The sequence below is a fragment of the Panthera onca genome, chromosome C2 (genome assembly GCF_046562875.1).
Source record: "Panthera onca isolate mPanOnc1 chromosome C2, mPanOnc1 haplotype 2, whole genome shotgun sequence".
NCBI classification, from domain to species: Eukaryota; Metazoa; Chordata; class Mammalia; order Carnivora; family Felidae; genus Panthera; species Panthera onca.
Genome location: NC_138347.1, coordinates 140,176,192 through 140,186,376, shown reverse-complemented (window position 1 = coordinate 140,186,376; position 10,185 = coordinate 140,176,192). Strand labels below are relative to the sequence as shown.

Below are 10,185 nucleotides of genomic sequence, written 5' to 3'. Positions count from 1 at the left end.
CAGAGACTTGTGCCCACAAGTCAAGGAGGCTATGAAAATGCCAAAGTCACTAGAAGCTGAGAGGCAAGGAAGGAGTCTCCCTTAGAGCCTTTGAGGGCACGTAGCCCTGGTGACCTCGTGATATGGGGCTTCTGGTCCCTGGAACTGTGAGAAAAACAAACTTCTGTTGGGTTAAGCCATCTGGTGTGTGGTAATTTGTTACAGCAGCCTTAGGACACTGATATGATCAGTTAGACAAACATTTGGCATATGCTCATTTTACATTTCTATGAGAATCATATATATATTTTTTAAGTTTATTTATCATTGAGAGAAACAGAGAGAGTGATCGGGGGAGGGGCAGAGAGAGAGGGAGAGAGGGAATCCCAAGCAGTGTCCACCCTGTTAGCCCAGAGCCTGACGTGGGCTTGAACCCACGAACCGCGAGATTATGACCTGAAGTTGGATGCTTAACCGACTGAGCCACCCAGGTACCCCAAGAATCATATTTTGAAGTTTAAAAAATTTTACTTTGAGATTTGTCATTTATATTCAAGTTTGTGCTATTCTTTTCTCTTGTATTCTTACACTTATTATTATTATTATTATTATTATTATTATTATTACCCTCCTGACCCTGACAGGTTTTGAGATTGAAACACAATCCTTGACCTCATGCCCCAACCCTATAGGAAGAAATAGTCCAGAGACAGACAACGTACTGAGAGGAAAGTGAATGTGGTGCCCGAGAGCACAGATTCTGGAACCAGCCTGCTTGGTTCAAGTTCTGGTTCCGCCATGAGTTATGCCACGTCGGGCAAATTGTTGGTCCTCTCTGATCCTTGCTTGCCTCGTCTGTAAAGTGGGATAATAATAGCAACTACCTCATAGGACTTTTTATCTCCACATAATGTACACAAAGATGCTCACCGAAGCCTGATGGAATTCACTGATGCCTAAGCAGTGAATCAACATTTTAACGATTGATTTTACAATTGTCCTGCGGAAGTAAAACTGTGGTGCAGTTGGGTTTGTAAAAATATGGAACTCTTCATGAATTTGTACAGGGACCAGGAGAATCTTGTCTGTATTGTTCCAGTTTTAGCATATATGCTGCCGAAGTCAGCGCTAGGTGCAAAGTATTTTCATGTGTCGGGGACATTAACTTGCATGTCAACAGTCTCTGAGTCCTGGGCTGGGCTCCCTGGGAACCATGTGGACTCAGAGAGAGTTTGTGAGCGGGATGTTTATCAGGGATCACCCCGGGGACCACCGACTGTGGAAAGGAGCAAAGGGCATTGAGAAGTGGCAGCTGAGATGCAACCCAACAGCAGCCTTGGTGACCCCATGCCTTTCAGCATTATCCTGATTTGAGCCGACACAACCAGGCCCTTAGACCATCCGCCGCCCTCGGTCACCGGATGTGGACCACCTCTGGAGGAGTGACCCTGGTCTAGGTGACCCCTGAAGGGGCTGACAGCTGAGGCTGTCCACTGACAGTCCTCCTCCTAACAGCTGAGCGACAGCAGAGGGAGCCGGAGGGGGTGAGTCCTGTCAGCCGTCTTCATGTTTCAATGTCCCGGGAATCCTGAGAAACAGAGGCCCTGCCCTGGGTGTGCTGACTATGGCACAGTCCTTCCCCTCTCTGGCTGTGGGTGACACTTCTGCGTCATTTTCTTCCACCCACTCTGTCCCTCCCTCCTCTTTTTCAAGATTGCTCTTGGTGCTGACTGGCATGGAATGGAGGGGAAGCCGGAGGAAGGGAGAGGCCAGATCTGAGAAGAGAGCCAGAACTCCTTTCCTTCCAGTTGCCTGGGCTGGCCCCTCCCCATGCTGCGATGCTGCCTCAAGGTGTGTGTCCCCATGCAGCCCCGGGCCAGCCTCAGAACCCCTCTTTGCAGGAGGAGGAGAGCTGCCTTCATGTAATCCAAGGAACTGCTCTTTAAAAGCTTAAATTCCCAAGGGATTATTGCCACGGGGGGTAAAGGAATAAAAGGAACCCACTTCTGAAAACTCGGAACAAAGATCAGAACCAGGGTTTAAAGGCAATGCTCAACTAAGCCATAGAAAAGCATGCAAGACTGTACTGCATTCTGGGATGGGTTTTCATTTCTGATCTGAAGAAACGGTTAAGTGAGTGAGGTAGACATAGGATTTGGCAGGTCGGAGATGCCAGAGGTTTGAGATGCAACAATCTCAAGCTGCCTGTTGATGTTGTCAAGGGAAGCAGAGGGCTGTGGAAGGGACCCGTGCATTTCTCCTCATGACAGCACAGCCATGTAGTCCCCTGGCTGCAAGGAGGGAGACAAAGTCACAGGGTAAGAGTGATGCTGGTGTTACCAAAATCAGGCTTGACGTTGTCTCTCCCTTTGCATGGATTGAGACTGAGGGTTTTTTTTTTTTTTTTTTAATTTTTTAAATGTTTTTATTTATTTTTGAGACAGGGAGAGACAGAACATGAGCAGGGGAGGGGCAGAGAGAGAGGGAGACACAGAATCTGAAGCAGGCTTCAGGCTCTGAGCCATCAGCCCAAAGCCTGACGTGGGGCTCGAACTCACGGACCGTGAGATCATGACCTGAGCTGAAGTTGGCCGTTTAACCGACTGAGCCACCCAGGTGCCCTGAGACTGGGTTCTAATCCTCATTCTGCCATAACCCCAGGAGAGTCACTGAACCCGGGCCTTGGTTTCCTTATCTGTATGATGGGGATAATACCCACAGCATCAGTACTGGCCTTGTTTGCAATCATGCAAACCAAGTCTGCCTAAAGTAAACAAGAAGGGGAGTTATTGGAATTGATGGAATCCCAGAGGTGAGGGAAAGAGGGCATGAAGTCAGGAGGCTCAGAAGGCAGCTTGCCTCAGTGGGTTGGCTGCGTCGGCAGGATGAGCTCCCATCCCTGAACCAGAATAAACACGTAGAGCACTTTTATAGCAAGTTGACAGGGTGACTTTCAAGTGTGTGATCAGAGGACTGGTCGTTTCCAACAAGGAATGGCCTGTGTTGGGTATTGTTGAACTCCTGTGGTCATCAAGTAAGACCGCACGTTGGTCTGCTACACATGGGGGAAGCACTTTCAGAAGCAGTGTCCTGAACTGCCTTCGCATCTTACAAGCCACTCGGGGAAGGGCAGCACACCATCTGCCCCCCATCCCCGGCGTTATTCCTGCATCAGTGTGGCCACTTGGAGTGCAGTCAGCGAATCTCTTTGCATTTGTGTTGATTTTAGGCCTGAAGTCTCTGGGCACACACACTTGCCAGGACTAGGCTACTCCATCCCTTAGGCTTGTCCCCCACCCAGGAAAAGCCTAGATGAAGCAGGCAAGTGTAGACAAAACAGGCATTCTCTTAAGAGCCTATGACAACGTCCGCCCAGACGTCGTTCCAAGGCCAGTCGTGACCTTCACATCTTGCCAAATGCAGAAATGGCTAGTTGCCACCCCCAGGATCCCTTCTGTGCTTTACTCCTTGCTTCCTCTTTACTTGCCCCTATTTTTAGCTGGGCACATTGTGACCAAGAGAAAAACACTGATTTCCTAGCCTCCTATGCCTTTAGATGTGTCTATGTGACTTGCTTCTGACCAGTAAGATAAATTGTGTGGGACGCCCAGCAAGGCAGTGTGAAGGGAGCTGACTCAGCAGGGCGGAGCCCCTTCTTGCCTTTACTTCTCTTCTCCTGGCTTGCAGCCCCAGCAGCTGATCTTGGACCCTGAGGTCACTTGGAGGACAGAAGCTACAAAACAGGATGGAGCCCCAGTAATACAGAGTTTAGATCCCATCATCCTTGGACACTTGCCTTTGCACTTTCTTTGTAGAAGGAAGAAATAGGCTTCTATCACGTTTAAGCCATTCTTTGATTTTTCTGTTTCACACAGCTAAGTCTAATCCCGACTGATACATAATCTACAGTTTCCCTCTTCTCCTTCTTTCACTGACAATTATCCATGAAGCAAACTTCACTTATCCACCCTCATCCCAGAAGTCAATGAGGAAAGCAGGCTAGGAGGCCAGCAGTCTGATTACACATTCCCACAGGCGTATTTGGACTTATAAAAGGACACCAGAAAACACAGTGTGTTACCCAAAAGAAGCATCATGGCACTGGTTGAAGTACAATTTGGAGTCTTGTAACTCTTCTGTGTAGACCTAGATACAGGCAGGGACTCTGAGAAATGTACCCAGTGCATCCTCTGGCTTTGGGCAGCCACGTGTAAGCACTTGGACACGGTCATGAGAAGAACAATAAAAGCTAACCTGTTACTGGGGCACCTGGGTGGCTCGGTGGGTTGAGCGTCTGACTTTGGCTTAGGTCATGACCTCATGGTCTGTGGGTTGGAGGCCTGCATTGGGCTCTGCCCTGACAGTGTGGAGCCCGCTTCGGATTCTCTCTCTCCTCCCTCTCTGCGCCTTCCCTGCTCCCACTCTTGCTCTCAAAAATAAACAAATAAGCATTAAAAAAAAAAAAAAACAACAAGTTAATCTGTTACTTCTAAGATCCAGGCAAACACGTGTTTGGAAAGTCTATAAATTATATGCAGGTTCACAAAACAACTATTCCTCATATCCTACCATTAAAAAAAAAAAAAAGTTGGTCTTCTCCAGAATAATTACATAGAAGTTTGAACTCTTCTCTTAAAACCACTGACTTTTTTTTTTTTTACAGAATCTATAAAGACATTGCTTTTGAATTTAGAAGTTGAAAGCTCTAACATTTATAAGTGATTAGAGAATTTTATTCACTGAGAAGTGTCATACAATTATAATAAAATCCATTGTTCCTCCAAATACTGTAACTTGTATATAACAGGTGGGCAGACTGATTTATGAAACTTTTTTTGCTTCCCATGAACCATGAGTTTATTACAAAAAGGTACATAATTTTATTTTTATTTTTTTGTTTTTGAGAGAGAGAAAAACAGAGCACAAGTTGGGGAGAGGGGCAGAGAGGGAAAGAGAGAGAGAGAGAGACAGAATCTCCACAGTGGGCATAAAGCCTGATGCTGGGCTCCATCCCACGACCCTGGGATCACGACCTCAGCCAAAATCAAGAGTTGGATGCTCAACCGTTTGTTCCACAAACAGTTCTATAAATTAAACTTTCTCTTTATAGCTTTGTCCTTACCAATGATATCATTATCTCATAGTAAACTAACATATTTCCCAAAAGATACACATATACACACGTGCATATATGCACACATGGACACAATCACGTGCTCTTTCTCACACAGTCAGGTTGATATTGGGCTAAAAGGTTTTAGAGTATTTTAGGTTATTCTAACTTAAAAAAATTAATTATCGGGGGGAATTCACTTTCGCATGCCCCCTTTCTGGAAAGAGAGCTTTCCTACTATTCTTACTTTCTAATCTTACATTCTAATAAACTTTTGAAAAAACCCACAAACACACACAAAATTAATTATCCAGAAATACTGTGAAATTCACAGTACTTCTAACTGCCTGTGCCTAAGACAATGGAACTTTTATCACGATTTTTTAGCTAAGTGTGCCTATATCCTTGCCTCCTGTCCCATATGTTTGTTTTAAAGCTAACCTGTCACAATTGCTATATTTATAAAATCAAGTTTCTCTGTGGTTGATATCCAGAAACTAATTTTGAATACCTCGATAAAATCCGATGAACATATTAACAACTGGAAAATAGCACCGCATACTTCTCCAGCATCCCGCTCTGTGACTTCATAGGGCACTGAGCCTTTCCTTATAAGAGGACTTCTTCCATTTGAAGAACGAGAGTTGCCATAAAGAAAGGGACAAAGGACAGAACTTTTGGCAGAATTACTGGCAGCAACATTAGCTATTTACATTCAAGTCTCCAAATTCGCTTACTAGACGTTTTTTGGTTGCTGTGGTTTCTTTTTGAACTTGAGATTCCCTATAGTTCACGTCCATTACGAAAGAAGGAGTGGTGTAACAAAGAAGTGTAACATGTTCGGTGACGGTTGCCTAAGAAAAGGCTGGAACTGTAATTTCATCTGCGATGCCTTCCTTTTCTCTGGTCGGTACCTCTGCTTCTGTGAACTGGCATGCTTCACGCCCAGCCCCAAACAGAAGGCAAATATGACATAAGTCTCCAATTGCTTAATCAAATAAACAAGCCTAGAGCCTGAACATAAACTTCATGCCTTTTATTATAATCACAGTTGAACAGGCTTGGCTGGACTTCAGTCATTTATCACCAGCAGTTTGTGCTTGCGTTTGGGAGTGGTTCAGAGATACACCATCTTCTCCCCAGCCCAAGCCCATCCCTTGGCACTGACTGTGCCACTGACTGTGGTCAGTGCAGCGGGTCCAGACCCTCGGTTGCCATGGTTGCCATACCCTCATCTGACTTGGCAGGGCTGGCAGAATGAGTAGATGAGCCCTCAGCGATGACGACAAAGTTGCTCCCACAAACACCTTCCGCCCTGGCGTATTATTGCTTTGAAAAAAACTGCATGCATTGTTTTTGTTTTGCTGCATTGTTATTTTACGGAAACATCACATGCCATCCACGAATATATTCTCTTTATAAAAATTTAAAACATCTAAACTCAATAGCACCATCAATTAACTGGATATAATTGACATCTATAGATGATTTCATCGAAAACATCAGAATACAAATTCTACTTAATCTCACATGGAATATACAAGATAGCCCACATTCTGGGCTATAAAATACACCTCAAGAAATTTAAAAGAATGGAAAGCATACAATGTATGTTTTCAGACCACAAAGAAATTAAATAGAAATCAATAACAGAAAGAGAGCAAGAAAAATCCCCAAATACTTGGAGGTTAAACAACATACTTCCAAATAATACACAGGTCAAAGAAAAAATGTTACGAGAAATTTCAAAATATTGTGAGTTAAAGGAAAATACAACTTCTCAAAATTTCTCAAAAATCCAGCAAAAGCAGTGCTTACAGGGAAATTTATAGCATTCGATGGATATATTAAAAAGAAAAAAAGATCTAAAATCAGTCACCTAAGCTTCCATTTCAGGAACCTGGAAAAAGAAGAGCCAAAAAATCAAATCCAGAGTAAGCAGAGGAAAAGAAATAGTAAGAATTAGAGCAGAAATAATTAAATTAAAGCAAATCATATCCAAGAATGTATAAAAAGAATTGTACACCACAACCATGTGGGATTTATTCCACATATGCAAGGCCGGTTCAACATTAGAAAATCAATTAATGTAATCCATCACATCAACAGGCTAAAGAAGAAAGATCACATGATCATATTAATGGATGCAGAAAAAACATTTGACAAAGTCCAAGACCCATGCATGATAAAAACTCTCAGTAAACTAGGAATAGAGAGGGAACTTAACTTGATAAAGAACATCTGCAAAAAACATATCACAAATATCACACTTAATGGTGAGAAATGAGAAGCTTTCCTGCTAAGATCAAGAACAAGGCAGCCTGGGTGGCTGGGTGGCTCGGTCCGTTAAACATCTGACTTCAGCTCAGGTCATGATCTCCCGGTTCTTCCGACTTCAAGCCTGCGTCGGGCTCTGTGCTGACAGCTTGCAGCCTGGAGCCCACTTCAGACTCTGTGTCTCCCCCTCTCTCTGTCCCTCCCCAGTTGCGCGCGCATGCTCTCTCTCTCTCTCTCTCAAAAATAACATAAACGTTAAAAAAGAACAAGGCAAGGGTGCTTCCTCTCATCACTCCTTTTCAATACTGTACTCTTAAAATGTCGTATGTAGTTCATTTTTCTTCCTTATCTTCTGTAGAAGTAGAGGATGGTGTGGTCTGATTTGTATTTAACATTCTGAGGATGGAATTGATGGGAGTTTTATCACATGCACACCCTCATTCCACATACTCGACAGCACATTTCAACCCATTTCTGATTACATGGTCTTTGTTCTTAGCATCTGCCCAGGCGTTTCCTTTCAGTTGTCTTACATGACTCCTCCTCAAAGGGCTGGCAGAGACCCCCTCCTCCCCTCTCCCCTCCCCAAGCCATCATCTACACTATCATAGCTCCAAGGATCTGCAGAAGTTCCTGGGATCTGCTCCGTCCTTCAAACGCTTTCTCAGCTCGATTTGCCCATACAACCAACCTTTTAAAAGTGGAGTGGCCATAGCTGTGGTCTCCAGCTATGAGAGGCAGGCAAGGAGGTTTTGCAAGTAATGAAAGATCACCTCTGACTTCTGACTAAATGTGGCAGATTGAACAAACACATTAACTCTGCCCTTTCTCCACATCCTATTAAATGACAGTAAATTAAAAACAACAATATAAAGCCACAAGAAAAAGGGAACAAAGGAGGAGTTGGCAGCAGATGAGCAATATCAATAAAACCTTAGAAAAGTGAAAGCAGATGGAAAGATGATAACTGCCTTCACAGAACAAAGAAATTGAAACCTATTTCTTATAAATCAGGAGGCATGTTTGCTTGGCTGAACACAGGATTTGGAGGACCTCTAAGCACTGAGTAAAGGGTGGGGCTAACCCCAGGAATTGACTGAAAGTTGAACTGAGGAGCAGTTAGACCCAGATTCCCTTCCCTCACCCAGTCAGCCAAATACCCTTCCTGTATTAGTTATCTGTGGCTACATAATGAAATACCTCATGATCTGGGGGCCTAAGGCAAAAATAAACACTTATTACCTCACCGTTTCTGTAAGTCAAGAATTCTGGAATGGCTTAGCTGGGTGGCTCTGGCTCAGGGTCTCTCATGAGGTTGCAGTCAAGATGCTGGTGGGAACTGTGGCCACCTAAAGACTTGACTGGTGTTGGAGGATCGACCTCCTATGGGGACGGCGCACTCCCATGCCTGGCAAGTTAGTGTTTGTGGGCAAGGAGCTGCAGTCTTTCACCGCATGGACTTCTCCACTGAGCTGTTTGTGTAACCTCACAACATGGCTGCTGGCTTTACCCAGAGCCAGTGGTCCCAGACGGCAGGTGGAAGCTACAATGTCTTTTATGACCTCGCCTCGGAAGTCACACTCCACCATTTCTGCAGTATTATCCTGGTGATTCGGGTTCCTCTACTCCATACAGGAGGGGACTCCATAGGAGTTGCAAATACCAGGCAGTGAGAACCACAGGGTGTCATCTTGAAGGCCGGCCACTAAATCTCCTTCATCTCTTTAAATGTCTCACTTTTTAATATGAACATAGAGATGATGATCACCAGGAAAACTTTTCACTTGAAAGAGAGACCAAAAAGGGGCACCTGGGTGGCTCAGTCAGTCAAGCGTCCGGCTTCGGCTCAGATCATGATCTCAAGGTTTGTGGGTTCAAGCCCCGCGTTGGGCCCTGTGCTGACAGCTCAGAGCCTGAAGCCTGCTTTGGATTCTGTGTCTCCCTCTCTCTCTGCCCCTCCCTCACTTTCTCTTTCTCTTTCTCTCTCTCTTTTTCAAAAATAAATATATTTTTTTTAATATATGAAATTTATTGTCAAATTGGTTTCCATACAACACCCAGTGCTCATCCCAAAAGGTGCCCTCCTCAATACCCATCACCCACCCTCCCCTCCCTCCCACCCCCCATCAACCCTCAGTTTGTTCTCAGTTTTTAACAGTCTCTTATGCTTAGGCTCTCTCCCACTCTAACATCTTTTTTTTTTTTTTCAAAAATAAATATTTTTAAAAAGAAAGAAAAAGAGACCAAAACAAAAAGAAAGAACTCAGAAAAAGCAAAACAATAGGAAACAGAAGGGAATTAAAAAAAAAAAAAAAAGAATTAAGTCTTCAGATGGAAAAAGTAAGATATCACAACCATGAAAGAAGACTAGGATATATTATAACAACAAAATGACACTATTCCCTTGCCCCCTACCCCAATATTTACTAAGTCTGTACAATGTGACAGGCCCTCTTCTAAATAGAACTGTGTATGTATTAACTCACTGAGTCCTCCAAATGACCATCCCAGGAGGTAGGTTCTATTACTTTGTTTTATGGAGGCGTTAAATAATGTCTCCAAGGCACAGCTGGTAAACGGAAAAGTCTAGAGTCGAACCCAGAGCCAGAGCTCTTAGAAAAGAAGACGTCAGTCCCCGTAATCAGTTCCCTCTCTAGAGAAGGAAAGAACGCTGATTTCAGATGCAGATTGAACGGTGAGAAAGTCAGCAGGGTAGAGCTGGAGGTAAGGGATGAGCCTGTCTGCAGTACGTGCCCTAACGGAGAGGGGGTTCCAGGGCTGAGGGGCAGAGGACGCGGCACAGGGCCTGGCTCACT

At 44.3% G+C, this 10,185-nt stretch overlaps 1 pseudogene; it reads right to left on the bottom strand.

The window, feature by feature from the left end:
- Positions 1-1,014: 1,014 nt before the first annotated feature.
- Positions 1,015-1,106, bottom strand: LOC132684460 (U6 spliceosomal RNA; annotated as a pseudogene).
- Between the last annotated feature and the right edge of the window lie 9,079 nt (positions 1,107-10,185).